This window comes from Heptranchias perlo, chromosome X (genome assembly GCF_035084215.1).
Source record: "Heptranchias perlo isolate sHepPer1 chromosome X, sHepPer1.hap1, whole genome shotgun sequence".
Lineage (NCBI taxonomy): Eukaryota > Metazoa > Chordata > Chondrichthyes > Hexanchiformes > Hexanchidae > Heptranchias > Heptranchias perlo.
The window spans coordinates 15,161,027-15,178,286 of record NC_090370.1 but is presented as its reverse complement, the minus strand read 5'-3'; the positions used below and the strand labels follow the sequence as shown (position 1 = coordinate 15,178,286).

The window sequence follows — 17,260 nt, the reverse complement described above, 5'->3', positions numbered from 1 at the left end:
GATTTACCGTTTCCAGTGAATTTGATACAAGGACTGGGGCGGCAAGAGTGGAGGTCAGGGCAGGGAAGCACTGGAGGCTGGAGCATATAAATGAAAGCACTGAGGCCAATGAATAATTATAATAAAATAAGATTAAGGCTATAATCTATAGATTATTAAATTAGTTATGTCCTGCCACATTCCACCGAAAAGCCCCATGTATCTTTTTTCCTGTGACAGCTGTGGGCAACACTGGCCTAATAGAACTTTCTAATGTTATGTAACAGTCTGTGATGCTCCGCGACACATTCACTGCTACGACTGCTCTCCGATTGTTGGATTTCCACCCTCGGCCCACCGGGTGGCTGTGCAGATTAATTTTTGTTTTCTCAAACTCCTCTCCGTTAGCCATTTTTCTTTTCCTATCTGCGAAGCAAGTAGCCAGGTAAATGTTCAGTGTTTTAATTCTTATTAATCTATATATACTTTAAAAAAAAATAAATGTTGCCCCCTTCCATTTCAAATTGCAGCCCAAAAATGTATCTTTGGCCACAACTCAAGATGCATCAGAAGCCTGCTCAGCTGGTATCTGTGGCACTACAGGCACTTGCTCCAGTCTTGACATTCAACGGCATTTCCATTGCCGAATCCCCCACCATCAACATTCTGGGGGTCACCATTGACCAGAAACTTAACTGGACCAGCCACATAAATACTGTGGCTAGAAGAGCAGGTCAGAGGCTGGGTATTCTGCGGCGAGTGACTCACCTCCTGACTCCCCAAAGCCTTTCCACCATCTACAAGGCACAAGTCAGGAGCGTGATGGAATACTCTCCACTTGCCTGGATGAGTGCAGCTCCAACAACACTCAAGAAGCTCGACACCATCCAGGACAAAGCAGCCCACTTGATTGGCACCTCATCCACCACCCTAAACATTCACTCCCTTTACCACTGGTGCAATGTGGCTGCAGTGTGTACCATCCACAGGATGCACCAAGGCTTCTTCGACAGCACCTCCCAAACCCGCGACCTCTACCACCTAGAAGGACAAGAGCAGCAGGTACATGGGAACAACACCACCTGCACGTTCCCCTCCAAGTCACACCCCATTCCCGACTTGGAAATATATCGGCCGTTCCTTCATCGTCGCTGGGTCAAAATCCTGGAACTCCCTACCTAACAGTACTGTGGGAGAACCTTCACCACACGGACTGCAGCGGTTCAAGAAGGCGGCTCACCACCACCTTCTCAAGGGCAATTAGGGATGGGCAATAAATGCCGGCCTCGCCAGCGACGCCCACATCCCATGAACGAATAAAATCGAATCTTCCAAACTCCTGTGCCCCTAATTATCATGGGCAGTCCCGTGGGCCATTTACAATTATAAAATAATCGAAAGACTGAAAAAATATGTATGGGTCCCACTAGTGTTGTAATGTTGATTCATATCTGAAAATTAAATATATGAGCCAAATCAGCAGGAATATACTACAGTGCATGGTTTTATGAAAGGGAAATTGTGTTTGACAAATCTATTAGAGTTTTTTGAGGATGTAACTAGTAGGGTAGATAAGGGGGAATATATTGGGGATTGGGGGTAATATATTAGCATGGACTAAGGATTGGTTAACGGACAGAAATCAGAGAGTGGAAATAAACGGGTCATTTTCAGATTGGCAGGCTGTAACTAGTGGGGTGCCACAGGGATCAGTGCTTGGGCCTCAGCTATTTACAATCTATATTAATGACTTAGATGAGGGGACCGAATGTAATGTATCCAAGTTTGCTGACGATACAAAGCTAGGTGGGAAAGTAAACTGTGAGGAGGACACAAAGAGGCTGCATAGGGATATAGACAGGTTAAGTGAGTGGGCGAGAAGGTGGCAGATGGAGTATAATGTGGGGAAATGTGAAATTATCCATTTTGGTAGGAAGAATAGAAAAGCAGAATGTTTTTTTTAAAAGGTGAGTGACTAAGAAATGTTGGTATTCAGAGGGATTTGGATGTCTTTGGACACGAATCACAAAAGGTTAACATGCAGGTACAGCAAGCAATTAGGAAGGCAAATGGTATGTTAGCCTTTATTGCAAGGGGGTTGGAGTATAAGAGTAAGGAAGTCTTGCTGCAATTATATAGGGCTCTGGTGAGACCACACCTGGAGTACTGCGTACAGTTTTGGTCTGCTTACCGAGGGAAGGACATACTTGCCTTAAAGGGGGTGCAACAAAGGTTCACTAGATTGATTCCTGGGATGACAGGGTTGTCCTATGAGGAGAGATTGAGTAAAATGGGCCTATACTCTCTGGAGTTTAGAAGAATGAGAGGTGATCTCATTGAAACATATAAGATTCTGAGAGGGCTTGACAGGGTAGATGCTGAGAGATTGTTTCCCTTGGGTGGAGCATCTAGAACTAGGGGTCATAGTCTCAAGATAAGGGGTCGGCCATTTAGGACCAAGATGAGGAGGTATTTCTTCACTCAGAGGGTTGTAAATCTTTGGAATTCTCTACCCCAGAGGGCTGTGGATGCTCAGTCATTGAGTATATTCAAGGCTGAGATCTATAGATTTTTGAACACTAAGGGAATCAAGGGATATGGGGATAGGGCGGGAAAGTGGAGTTGAGGTAGAAGATCAGCCATGATCTTATTGAATGGCAGAGCAGGCTCAAGAGGCCGTATGGCCTACTCCTGCTCCTATTTCTTGAAGGGTCCAGTCAGAGTCGATCGAGAGAAACTGTTTCCATTGGCGGAAGGGTCAAGAACCAGAGGATGTAGATTTAAGGTGATTGGCAAAAGAACCAAAGGTGACATGAGGAAAAACTTTTTTTTTTACACAGCAAGTGGTTAGGATCTGGAATGCACTGCCCGAGGGGGTGGTGGAGGCAGATTCAATCATGGCCTTCAAAAGAGAACTGGATAAATACTTGAAAGGAAAAAATTTGCAGGGCTATGGGGAAAGGGCGGGGGAGCGGGACTAACTGGATTGCTCTCGCATAGAGCTGGCGGGGACTTGATGGGCTGAATGGCCTCCTTCCGTGCTGTAACCTTTCTATGATTTCTTATGCAACAAATACTTTTTTTTAAAAAAAAGCCCAGTCAGTTTCACAGCTTTTGGCCAGGGTTGGATAGGGAATTGGTTGCATTCTTGTAGACAGAGGGGTAGTGGTGATACACACAGGGAGTCAAGACCAAGTGTAGTCTTCAGATGAAGCAGAGTTAGAGGGCTTGCAGACATAATTCAATTCCCATTTTGAAGTCATACATTCTGTTATTTTTATATACTTCAATTTTATGTTTACAGTTAAATAGCAAAACTTACAGCAATTTGGGAAGCAGAGAAACAGAGTTGGTTGGATGACAGGGATTTCTCCCCAGTACATGCTGAGGAGTTGGCAGACACAAAATTGAGGGGCTACAATGCCACCAATAAAATTATAGTGCGACAAGTTTACATAGGCAGTTCCATTTTAAGTTTGAACAGTGAAATTTCTAATGGGGAAAAAAGTGAACAGAAAAAATGTAACGAAGTAAGGTTTTGTAGACTGGAAGTGCATGCAGACATAAGATTTTTAATATATTATATATAACTAGTGGGTCTCCTGTGGCATTGCTCAGAAGTCGAATGAAACTGTTTTACAAGGACAGTACTGTTATACCAAATAATTATTCTGCTGCTAAGGTGGAGCTGTGTTCCTTTTTGGTCCAAAATTCTAACTATTAAGCAAACAGACACTCAGATTGAGCACCATTTAATTGTTTTGAGGGAACATGAGACATTCTGACATGATAACCAGTCCACATCCACCACCACCCTACTCCACTTGGCTGAACTTGTTCTCACCTTGAGCAACTTCTTGTAACTCCACTCAGCCCTGGTAGCACTCTTGCCTCTGAATCAGAAGGTCGTGGGTTCAAGTCCCACTCCAGAAACTTGAGCAGATAATGCCGGCTGACACTCCAGTGCAGTACTGAGGGAGCTCTGCAGTGTTGGAGGTGCTGTTTTTCAGATGACACATTAAACGGAGTCTGCCCTCTCAGGTGGATGTAAAAGAACGACCTCCATTTTAAACCTTCATTACCCATACTATTTTAAACTATATGAAGCCAAAGATCAAGCATTACTATTTTTGTCACACTTCAATAGCCACTGAATACAGGGCACTGTCATCCCACCAGTCTGGGCTGGATTTAAACTTCAGTTTCAGAAGTGACCAGGTTCCAACCCACTGCTCCACCTAATGTGCTGTTTTAAGCAAAATAATCATTTCCGGAGACAAATCAGTTTGAAATGTAGGGTAGTGCAGTGGATCACACCTGCAATTTCTCTGAGTTACTGATCTCTATCACACTGTTGTGGGGTGATACTGAACCAAGGTTAGGAGTGAAAAGAATGAGAATACAACTTATGCTGTAATGCTCTCACACATCTACTCGCTGCCTGTTATAGATCGGGGGGGGCGGGGTGAGGGCGGAGGCGGCGGAGGTGGGGGGGGGGCGGCGGAGGCGGGGGCGGTGGGGGGGCGCGGAGGGGGAGGCGGGGGGGGGGGGCGCGGAGGGGGAGGCGGGGAGGCGGGGGCGGGGGGGCGGCGGAGGCGGGGGGGGGGGGCGGAGGGGGGGGCGGCGGAGGCGGAGGGGGGGGCAGGGGCGGGGGGTGGGTGGACACCAGTAGAAAGACCAAAGGGAGAAAATGTAAAATACTTGAGGGGTAATTCATCCTCATACGTTGCTGAACATTGAATTTTAAAGGGAAGGCAAAATTTGAGAAATACCATTTCCGACGCGATCGCACGTTGATTGATAGTGGTTAACGTCCTCTCCAGGTTTTGTGCCTGGCAGCTAACCTGATGAACAGGGCGGGGGGGAGAAAGAGAGAGAGCGCGAGATGTCATTCGGCGCTGGAACGGAAGACTGGGGGGGTGGTGGTGGAGAGAATGGAAGATACGACGCTGGACTGGAAGATCGGTGGGGGAGAGGGGGACATTGGGAGGGTGGAGAGGGGGACATTGGGAGGGTGGAGAGGGGGACATTGGGAGGGTGGAGAGGGGGACATTAGGAGGGTGGAGAGGGGGACGTCGGAGCAGGTTTCAAAGGTAGGTGCATTTAGTGTTTTCACTTCCTTGCATGGTTTTTTATTTAATTTATTTAGTTTCTTTTTCCTTGATCCGGCCCTTCACTCTTGGTTTCACCAGGCGTGAGTCAGAAGCAGTGGTCAAGCCGCCCAGGTAAGTTTAAAAAATCTTTCTAATCCCTTCATCTGTCACAGGTAAAGTGCCTTAAGTACCTCAATGAGGTACATTTGGCGCTTCAACTGTCATCCCGCCGTCTTTAATTGCTGGCGGGACTTCCGTTTTTGGGTCGCCCGCACGCACACAGGTGGGTCCCTGGGAAACCTGAACAGGATTTGCGCAATTTTTGGAGCCCCCAACGCACCCGCATTTACCTCCTAAAATCACCCTCCTTAAGCCCATAAAAACACACTATTAGCAAAATATGCTGCAAAGATCTTGATAAGTGAACAGTTTTCTTATACTTTTTTTTCTCTATAATGAGAAAGTATTTGAACAGCAAGTACTCCCCCTAAACTTTCATTCCCCTTTCTGTATAGACCTAAACAGGTATACATTACAGTAACTTATAAAGTCTAGCAGTTAATGTAATGTACACTAACTTGGAAATCCAATCCATTTGAAACAGCTGGTCTAATTTATACAACATCTGAACAGTGTGTTCACTGCCATTTACAGTAATGCACTGCAACTCCAATAACGAGACTGCTTTACTAGAGGGTGTGGACAATTCAGCTGTAAAACAAACACTTACTTTGCATATTAAAGAAGAAAATGCTGGCAACTCAAAGGTGACTTACCATCTGAAAGAGAAGACTTAGGTTCCATATTAAAGCTCTGATAAAGACTCTTCAATCAAAATGTTAATCTATCTTTTTCTTTCAGATATTGATAGACCAGATGTACATATCTACTACTTTTCCGTTTCTATTTAAGATTTCTGGCATTTTCAGTGTTTTTTCTCTCAATTATTAACAGTGTGCAGACAGGGTTACTGGAGGTTAAGATAGTAAGATTTGCATGAAACTTTTTTTTTGAAGATAAGGGGTGGGGGAGAGGCACTTACTTTTTTTTTAATAAACAGTGCCTAAGAAACTGTGTATAGAGAATAACAGGTGCCTGGAGCGATAACAAGGTAGCAGTCTAAATCAAGGGCTTTAGTTGGTGTCAAACCACAAGACCAAAGCTCATCTGGTTTATAACCATCATCTGAAACCCAATATGAAATTAAAAGACTTCAAACCTCTCCTGGTGCCTGTTATTTTGATGATGTATGTTGTGAAGTTTATGAGGTAGTTTTATTCTACATTAGTCAGCAGCCGTACTTAGCAATACTGATTACCAGTGTAGTGATGCACCAGAAGGTTCACGAAGAAGCACTGACAACTATTTAACAAGTGCTGATCACCAGGAAAAATAGCATCAGTATGTCATAGTATGAAGTGTAAAGCTGAATATATACCGTAGTGTATCAGTTTCCTGTATCCTGCTAGAAATACAATGTGTTACACTTGTCAACAATAACCATACATACACCTTCAGCTCCCACATCACTGCTACTTTTACCTCTCTCACACCACTTCTATTACGGTTCAGAGTTCTCCCAACATACTCCACGTGTTCACAGCAAGAAAGGTAATTTCTCGGTAGGTTCGTGTCTCCTATGAAGCGAATGAATGGGTTAGAGGGATGCAGAATTAACAAATGCCTTTTTCTTGATTGAGGCACAAGGGAGAGAGGATATAAAAAGGAAAGGACAGACACAGAATTACTTTGGGTAGAATTAATAGACGATAACAGAGGTAAACTATTACTGGAGGCGTGCTATAGACCCCCAGGCCAGGGTGAAAGCCTTGATCTGGAACTGTAGGATGAGATAAGGAAGGCGACTGGTAAGGGACTAACTATAGCATTTGAAGATTTCAACTTAACAAAACTAACTGGGCAATAATGTCTCGACTGGTAAGACAGGGAAGGGATTTCTAGAGTTAATGGAAGGCTGTTTTATGACTCAGTTTGTAGAAGAGCCAACAAGGGGAGAAAACTTCCTAGATTTGATTGAGTAATAGGGAGGATCAAATCTCCAACACAAAGGTGGGTGAGGCTTTAAGTACCAGTGATCATAATGTGATCACTTTTGACATTACAAGAATTAGAGAGGTTACTAAAACCCAAACAAAATTCCCAAATTGTAAAGAAGACCAACTTTATGCGCGTCAGAAGTCTCATCAGGGTGGGCTTGGAAGGTTTGAATATGATTAGGAGAGTGGAGAAACTATGGCATTCCTTCTGAATGCAATAGACCACTCTGTACCTATACAAAGTAAAGGTACCAAGCTTAAAGGCACTTCTGTCTGGTTGAACGTGACCACCAAGCAACTCATAAAGAAGGGGAAAAAAGCATTCAAGGAAAATGGCACAGAATTAAGTCGGATTCAATACCAAAAGGCATACCAGGAATGTAAAAAGGGCATCAAAATGGCAAAGGAAAATTTTGAATTGAATATGGTGAGAGAAATGAAGGATAATAATGGAAGGGTTTTTTTAGTTATATTGAGAAAAAGAAAAACGAGGGATGAAAAGGGGCCACAAAGTGGGATCGGGTGAGGGCATGATAACTGATGCTACACAGGCTGCAAAAATGTTAAGAAAGAAAGAATTTGCATTTATATGGAGCCTTTTAAGACCTCAGGACATCCTGAAGCGCTTTACAACCAATGGTGTATTTTTTGAAGTGTAGTCACTGTTGTAATATCGGAAACATGGCAGCCAATTTGCACACAGCAAGGTCCCACAAACAGCAATGAAGTAGACCAGATAATCTGTTATAGTGATATTGGTTGAGGGATAAATATTGGCCAGGACACTGGGGAGAACTCCCCTGCTCTTCTTCCAATAGTGTCATGGGATCTTTAACGTCCACCTGAGAAGGCAGATGGGAGCCTTGGTTTAACGTCTCATCTAAAAGACGGGACCTCTGACAGTGCAGCACTCCCTCAGTACTGCACTGAAGTGTCAGCCGAGATTTTGTGCTCAAGTCTCTGGAGTGGGACTTGAACCCACAACCTTCTGACTCAGAAGCAACACCTTGGGCTCAATTTTATCACGGAGGCAGGATGTCAGCGGGGGGGTGAAGGTGCATGTAGCAAACCCGCATGAACCAAACTTACCGTTTCCAACACGATTGCACGTTGATTGATAGTGGTTAACGTCCTCTCCGGGTTTTGCGCCCGGCAGCTAACCTGATTGACAGGCTGGCTGCCGTCAGGAGCTGCAATGGGGAGGGGGGGTGGGCGAGAAAGCGAGAGAGCCAGACGTCATCCGGCGCTGGAACAGAAGATCGGGGGGGGGGGGGGGGGGGGGGCGGTGGGGAGAATGGAAGATCCAGCGCTGGACTGGAAGATTGGGGGGGGAGGGGAAGATTGGGGGGGGGAGGGGAAGATCGGGGGGGGGGGGACATTGGGGGGAAAATCGGGAGGGTGAAGAGGGGGACATCGGAGCGGGAGACATCGGACATCAGAGCAGGTTTCAAAGGTAGGTTCAGTTAGTGTTTTCACTTCCTTGCATGGTTTTTTATTTAATTTATTTAGTTTTATTTTCCCTGATCTGGCCCTTCACTCCTAGTTTCACCAGGCGTGAATCAGAAGCAGTGGGCAAGCCGCCCAGGTAAGTTAAAAATCATTCTAATGACTTAATCTGTCACAAGTAAAGTGCCTTAAGTACTTCAATGAGGTACATTTGGTTCTTTAACTGTCATCCCGCCGGCTTTAATTGCTGGCGGGACTTCCGGTTCGCCCGCACGCAGACAGGTGGGTCCCTGGAAAACTCGGAAGTCGGCGGGTTGGAGCCGGCTTCCGAACCCGAACAGGATTTCCCCGCAATTGCCTCCTAAAATCACACCCCTTGGCTCAGTTAAATACGTTTTTTGCCTCAGTTTTTGCCAAGGAGGAGACAGATAACAATTTATCTGAAAAAGGAACAAGACGGTGTTGCAGAGATAAGTTGTGACACTATTTACATTACTAACAGCATGATTGCCAAACAGTTGTGCAAACTTAAGGTAAGTAAATCTCAGGAGCCAGGTAAGATGCATCCGAGGATCCTTAAGGAAATAAGGGAGGAAGTTGCAGGAATTCTGGCACAAATCTTTCAGAAATCACTGAATACTGGAGAGATGCCTGGTGATTGGAGAAAGGCAGATGTTATCCCTATTTTTAAAAAAGGTAGAAAAAGTGACCCAGGAAACTAGAGACCGGTGAGTTTGACGTTCATTGTGGATAAAGTTATGGAACCCCTCATTAAAGATAAGATCATGTAGCATCTGGATAGAAATAAAATCATAAAAGGTAACCAATATGGATTCATGAAGGGGAGGTCTTGCCAATCTAACTTACTGGTTTTCTTTGAGGGTGTGACAAAAGAGCTGGAAAGGGATAGGCAGTGGATGTGGTGTACTCTGATTTCAGTATGGCCTTTGATACAATTCCTCTGGAGAGGTACTGAAAATTAGTGGAAATGCGAATCAGTGGAGATATCTTACAATGGATACGTAATTGGTTGATCGATAGAAACCAGAGGGTAGTGGTACAGGGATTGTATTGGGAGAATGTTACCAGTGGAGTCCCACAAGGGTCTGTTTTGGGACCTCTATTGTTTAATATCTTCATAAATGATCTGGAGGAGCTCGGAGTCACAAGCACAATGGCTAAATTTGCAGATTATACAAAGCTAATGAAGGCGGTAGACGCCAAAGCTGAACAAGATCAGCTACGGGAGGATTTGAATATATTTGGGAATTGGGTAGATAGTTGACAGATGAAATTCAATGTAGAGAAATACAAAGTGCTTCACATGGGGACAAAAATGCAGGATTACTTAAATGGAAAGAAAATGTGCGTGGAAAATTAATGAGATCGGAGGGTCCTGATTGACAATAAATTGAAGCTTCGCAATAATACTTGGTGGCAGTGAGCAAAGCAAATATTCACTACCTACATGCAAAAGGACAAAGGAAACCTTATTGGAAACAGCAAGAGCTTCCATTTTAAAAATCACAGTGCCGTGGTCCACCTAAAATTCAAGAGAAGATGTAATATAGACTTAACATTGTGCAGAATGGAGCCCATGTCCATCACAACCTTTATTACAGTTAACAGTTCGTTTTTGAAGCTAACAGTACACAACAAATGTCATTGCTATACCAGTAAGGTGCAGTTAAACACTGCCTCACTCACACCAGCCAGAATGTAGGCTGATGCTCTAATTTGCTCTAAAATAGGAAAGCTCAGTGGTTGCCTCACCCAGCTGCACACATTTGATCTAGTTACTAGTGCTAGGCTACCAAAGATGGATGATTAGACCCGTGCCGCTTTGTTCATACTGGAGCTGAAACATGGATCTGTAATCAGCCACTTACTTGTCAATAGTCTGACCTGAACTGCTGCAGGGGCACCAATTCTAGACATATTATTCAGAGTAGGTGCAAAGGATGTTTCCCTCACAATGGGACTCTCCAATACAATCACATGCCTCTAACAGGCAACACCACACAATCGTGCTCCAACTGGCCATAAGCCCGCAGAACCAATCGAACCAGTAGAAATAACCATTGCATTCTCTTCTCCATATCGCCAAGTTACTTTCAATTATCAGTATAAAAAGGGCTAACAGTTGGCATAAACCTCTCCTCTGAACAACCTGAACTGCCTGATGACAGCAACTCACTAGAAAGTAGACCGCTGGATCAAAAAACAGAATGTTAACCACCCAAACTAAGTATTCTCCAATGGAGCTAAATACTATAACATTTGCTCAAGATTTACTGAAAGATGCTGGTTTCCAAAGCGAATGCAGCGTAACTACAATACACTATATGGAGGGATTGTTTCTCAACTGCAACTTTGTGAGGCTTCAAGGACTGACATTACTTGGTCATCACTCCCAATCTAATATCTGATACACATTAAAGATTTTCACTTATTGCTATATTGAAAAAGCATTTCAAAACCCACTGTAGGGAATACAACAAACTTACGTTATTTGAATTCTTCTGAGTTTAAAGTCTATTTGTGCAAAGCATAAAGGTCTCTGCCATCAGTCAGACTATCAGATAAGAACTGAAGGAAAAGGGATTTCCCACTAATCTTACCTTCCTTATTCAGTAGGCGACATCAATTTCCTGTTTTGCGGTATTAGATTTTCTTCACCTTCAATTGCTCATGATTTTTAATTTAAATTTTAAAAACAGTGACCTCAAACCTGTCAATAAAGAAAACAGTTTTTAGCTACAATATGTAATAAAACCCTTGCCATATGCTACAATTTGAACTCATGTTGACAGTCACGGTCTACTGAAATTTTAATATACTTTTAACTAGACAAAGGTAAACCCAATTTTTTTTTGCATCATCTCACATCAATCCTGCTAATAACAATGTTAAATTGGTGAACAATAATTTATTCCGACAGAACACAGAAAAAAATGAATTTCTGTTAAATAGTCTAATCTATCAGAGACCATTGTTGCATAATCCAACTACTTGCATCAGTGTTCTTTTGTAGAAGCATAAAGGTGAGCTTGCATTATTTAGCCTTCAGTGGATGCTACTTATAGTGGGTAGTCACACTACACAATGCACGAAGCTGATACTGCCGTGTGTATCATATGGAAACAGCAAACTACCTACACAGCAGCTGTACTAGAAATGCTAGACTGGTTCATCCATCACCAGAACTGCTTCTCTCCCTCTCCAATATCAGCTATTCTTTACAGCAGACATACAAGTACATGACATGTACTAGTCTTATGCTGCCAGGAGTGAATTGTTGGCTTTTATCCACCGTGTGCTGTAGCTTGGCAGTAGAGAGGGGAGAAGATGGGGAGTGGGGAAAGGGGATGAGTTGGGAAGTGGGGAGGAGGTAGTCTTTTTCTCATATGACTGGTGGCCAACTCCTTTAGGTTTTCCTTCACATTTTGAAAGACTCTTTCAGGTCTCCACTTATAACTAAACAAAGAGCCTGTTTTCCTCTCCTTTAGCTGTGGGAATCTCAGTGGCAGGAAGCAAAATAAATCAGAGTAGTGAACTCAGTTTCAGCCCCATTTTCCCATCTTATGAAAATCTAAAACTGATTTGTCATACTTAATCAACAAAAATAAAACCTTGGTGGCCTACAATAGCTGTATCTTGGTACATTTAATCCAAAAATAAACCTTTTTTTAATTAATTCTCAGGATGTGGGCGTTGCTGGCAAGGCCGACATTTAATGCCCATCCCTAGTTGCCCTGAGAAGGCGGTGGTGGGCCTTCTTCTTGAACCACTGGTAACAGTTTGATACAATTGAATGGCTTGCTCAATTCAGAAGCTAGTTAAGAAGCAATCACATTGGTGTAGGACTGGAATCATATAGGCCAGACTGGGCAAGGACGGCAGGTTTCCTTCCCTAAAAGGATTAGTGTACCAGTTGGGTTTTTAAAGACACTTTTATTGATACCAGCTTTTTATTTCCAGATTTTTTTTTTGAAACTGAATTAAAATTTTCAAACTGCCATGTTGGGATTTAAACTCATACACACTGGATCATTAGTCCAGGCCTCTGGATTACTAGTCCAGTAACATAACCACTACGCTACTGTATCCATACCATTTTACCTAATCAAAAATATTAAAACAATCATATAGTGGTTGCTGTTCTAATCAAGGCTTACATTTCCCCACGTTATCACAGCTGTGGACGAAAGCATGATATTTCCCTGCTTAGCTTTGACTCCAGTGCATGTCAGCATATTGGCTCACTATTTTTAGTGGAATAAGGAGCTGCTATGAGTGGAGACTAAGTGAAGAAATAGTCTTCCAAATTTGAAGATGGCAATCCTAATTGGTATATCCATGTTTTCTTTCTCCCTTCTCCCTCTCCTGAAGGCAGTGCATCATTCTGCGGTAGTTCTAGGGGCGCTGGCAGCTCTCCAGTACCTCGCTCAAGTAGCCATTCCAGGCATGGTATGGTGCCTTACTTTTAAAAATATCAGGGTAACACAACTGGTACTACCAGAGACAGGGTTCATGGGAAAGCTGTTGTTCAAATGCTGGGTATGACACTGAGAAGGCACTCAGCAAATAATTTTGAATCTGGCCAACATGTATCCAGGTCAAAGTTGAGTCATCAAGTCTGTTAAAGTACAGAAGCTACTTGCACATTTAAATGTGGATTATAGACACACCAGAGTATTTAGAAATATTTATTATGCCAATGCTAAAGCAGATGCAGCAACAGCTGTGGATAAAAGTGGTTCTCTCCAAAACCACAAGGGAGGACGATGACAGAAATATCTGCCAAGGCAGTGTGTTTGTTCTTCAGGTTAAGTGTCCAATGACTGGGACATGATCAGAACCTGGCAATTTACATACTTTGCCAAAGCATCACCTTACTTACAATTAAACAACTGCCTGATACAAAGCACATCTCATTATGCAACACCGGTTCTACCGAGTACTTGAATCCTGTTCAGAATAAAGAATCAACACAGATTGTCCCTACATTCAGCTTAGTGTTCCACCATCATAGGAATGAGTCAATTGTAGTCCAGCAGTGTCTCTTAATTTAAAGCCCAAAGCTTGACTACTTTGAAAGTAGATAAAATTGCCAGGCCCAGGTGAAATGTATCCCAGGCTGCTAAGAGAAGCAAGGGAGGAAATAGCGGAGGCTCTGACCATCATTTTCCAATCATCCCTGGCTACAGGCGTGATGCCAGAGGATTGGAGGACTGCTAACGTTGTACTGTTGTACCGTTGTTTAAAAAGGGAGAAAGAGATAGACCGAGTAATTATAGGCCAGTCAGTCTAACCTTGGTGGTGAGCAAATTATTGGAATTGTTTCTGAGGGCCAGCATAAATAGTCATTTAGAAAGGCACAGGTTAATCAAGGACAGTCACCATGGATTTGTTAAGGGAAGGTCGTGTCACTAACTTGATAGAATTTTTTGAGCAGGTAACAAGGAGGGTCGATGAGGGCAACGTGTTTGATGTAGTGTACATGGATTTTAGCAAGGCTTTTGACAAGGTCCCACATGGCAGACTGGTCAAAAAAGTACAAGCCCATGGGATCCAAGGGAAAGTGACTACTTGGATCCAAAATGGGCTCAGCGGCAGGAAGCAAAGGGTAATGGTTGACGGGTGTTTTTGCGACTGGAAGGCCATTTCCAGTGGGGTCCCGCAAGGCTCAGTACTAGGTCCCTTGCTTTTTGCAGTATATAATCAATGATTTGGACTTGAACTTGGGGGGCCTGATCAAGAAGTTTGCAGATGATACAAAAATTGGCCGTGTGGTTGATAGTGAGGAGGAAAGCTGTAGACTGCAGGAAGATATCAATGGACTGGTCAGGTGGGCAGAAAAGTGGCAAATGGAATTCAATCCAGAGAAGTGTAATGCATTTGGGGAGGGCAAACAAGGCAAGGGAGTACACAATAAATGGGAGGATACTGAGAGGTGTAGATGAAGTGAGGGACCTTGGAGTGCATGTCCACAGATCCCTGAAGGTAGTAGGACAGGTAGAGAAGGTGGTTAAAAAGACACACAGGATACTTTCCTTTATTAGCCAAGGCATAGAATATAAGAGCAGGGAGGTTATGTTGGAACTGTATAAAACATTGGTTAGGCCACAGCTTGAGTACTGCGTACAGTTCTGGTCACCACATTACAGGAAGGATATAATTGCACTAGAGAGGGTACAGAGGAGATTTACGAGGATGTTGCCAGAGCTGGAGAATTTTAGCTTTGAGAAAAGATGGGATAGGCTGGGGTTGTTTTCTTTGGAGCAAAGGAAGCTGAGGGGAGGTTTAATTGAGGTGTATAAAATTATGAGGGGCCTAGATAGAGTGGATAGGGAAGACCTATTTTCCTTAGCAGAGGGGTCAGTGACCAGGGGGCATAGATTTAAAGTAATTCGTAGAAGGATTAGACAGAAGCTGAGGAGAATTTTTTTCACCCAGAGGGTGGTGGTGGTCTGGAACTCACTGCCTAAAAAGGAGTGATAGAGGTAGAAACCCTCAACCCATTTAAAAAGTACTTGGACGTGCACCTGAAGTGCCATAATCTACAGGGCTACGGCGCAAGTGCTGGAAAGTGGGATTAGGAACATAGGAACAGGAGTAGGCCATTCAGCCCCTCATGCCTGCTCCGCCATTTGATAAGATCATGGCTGATCTGTGATCTAGCTCCATATACCTGCCTTTGGCCCATATCCCTTAATACCTTTGGTTGCCAAAAAGCTATCCGTCTCACATGTAAATGAACGACAGAGGGTTCTGGCGGACGTAACTCAGAAGTGGTGCAAACGATCAAGGAAATTTGCAAGTACCAATATAAATCAGTTACGCAAAAATTTCCATGGGGAAAAAAAAATGGTGCAGCTGTAAAGTTACAGGAAATTTTTATTTTGAATGTTTTAGGGTACTTTGCAATCCACGATTGAATGAAAAGGAAGCTTTATTAAGGTTTAAAACCTTACATTTTTTTTAAATTTCAAAATATACTTTATTTCATAAAATTTAAGGATAAACACAGTTCAATGTAAAAGTCACCATTACAATTCAAAACAACACAATACAGATTGTACACACTATGAACCCATTATTTCAATACAAAACACAGTACATATCTTTAATACAGGCTGTACAATACAAGGTAGGGTAGCCTTACATGGTATACAGCAGCATCGAGAGCAGTTCAGCCTCTGCTAACAGAACTCGATCTTGCAGCTTCCTTCAGTGATGGCTAGAGCAGACTACGTCTATGTACTTCAAACCAGTTGCTTAACTTGGGGGGGGGGGGGGGGGGGGGCGGTCATAATTTTACTACATGCTGCCCCCAAACCCCAGCAATCCAGCAGCCGAGTTTCATTTGTGCTCGGATTTTTTAAATCGGCTAGTTTGCCCCGTTTGAATTTCGTGGACCTGGAGGTTTGGAAAGGGTTGTTCTTAGTTCTGTTGCCTTATTGGTGTATAAATCTCAACTCAGTTAGTATATGCAAATTTTCAGGAATAAATTTGTATAGATACCTTTTGCAGAGGATACTGTAACAATGTACTAATTAAATACAATTATCATGCTTCTGCATTGGCCCCAGAACATTTTCTAGCACTTAGTCCACGTGAAAGGATCACCAGTGTTCTATTACCTACTCTCCAATGAACAGCTGATACAATGGGGCACCATTGGCTACTGTAGGGTGAAGGATTGAAATGTATCTGAATCAGTTACCAGAAATGAAAATGTTGTGGAACTGTTTACTGAATAAAAGCTAAAGGTCTACAATTTCAAATTAATAACCAGGAAGGATTACCGCAGTTGAAAGGATTGTCAGACACATCGTTACCAGGAGAGCATGCTCTTCATTGACTTGTCTCCTAGTAACAAAAAACCATACCACAATGTACACACACAAAGTGCAACCCCAAATTGCACAGATTATGTACTGATGTTACCATTTTGTATGCGGTCTGGTATCTTTATATTATATATAGATGTCTGGTATCACTATACCATACCCATCCCAGATGTCATCCTACACGCAACCTGGTCCCTGCATTACCTTACAAGTAACAAAGTCCCTGTGCAGGCCATACATAGTCCTTATTTTATTCCTATTTTCAACAGTACCAAAAATAACTACGCTAGTCTGCAAAGGCTTAAAGTCACAATGAACAAGCCTTAATTGGTGAGAAGTGTTTTATGTGATTGGTACTATGTCATACAACCAGAAAGCACCAGGTTTATCTTCCAGTCTGTGTTGAATTATCTGATCTTGGGGCAAGCCACAGAGTAACTTTTGCACCAATTTTCAGAATGCCAGTTTCAGCTTTTATCATTTCAATCCACTCCCAATAATAAAATGTTACTAGATCACCTGTGGCATTGCTCAGGGGGAACGAAGACCTGAAGTGAGTGCAGTTTGAGGTTTACTGAAGTTCCACTGCAGCCTAAACACTAGTTTACCCATCACTGTAATACAGCAAATTTACTGAAGCAATGCATCACAACTAATTCAACATAAAAATCACACATCTTACTGATATGCAGATAGAATATTTACCTATCACTTTACAAAACTTGCCTAAGGAGCAAGTAACTTTGCTCTTCCCTTCCCAAAACCTCTCATTCACATTATAAAAAATTTGCTTTTTTTGCTTTACTCTCCATGATGCATTTTCAGTATT

At 43.0% G+C, this 17,260-nt stretch overlaps 2 protein-coding genes across 3 annotated transcripts in view; both read right to left on the bottom strand.

Moving 5' to 3' along the window:
- Positions 1-17,260, bottom strand: part of LOC137307305 (vitamin D3 receptor B-like) — a 274,444-nt gene that overhangs the window by 201,264 nt on the left and 55,920 nt on the right. For both annotated transcript variants that reach the window (XM_067976766.1, XM_067976767.1), the window contains one exon: positions 11,197-11,306. The gene's annotated coding sequence lies outside the window, so the exon portion shown is untranslated. The remainder of the gene's footprint in view (positions 1-11,196; positions 11,307-17,260) is intronic.
- The window catches only part of LOC137307306 (myosin light polypeptide 6-like), a 448,832-nt gene that overhangs the window by 421,466 nt on the left and 10,106 nt on the right, over positions 1-17,260 (bottom strand). The gene's annotated exons all lie outside the window — the stretch shown is intronic.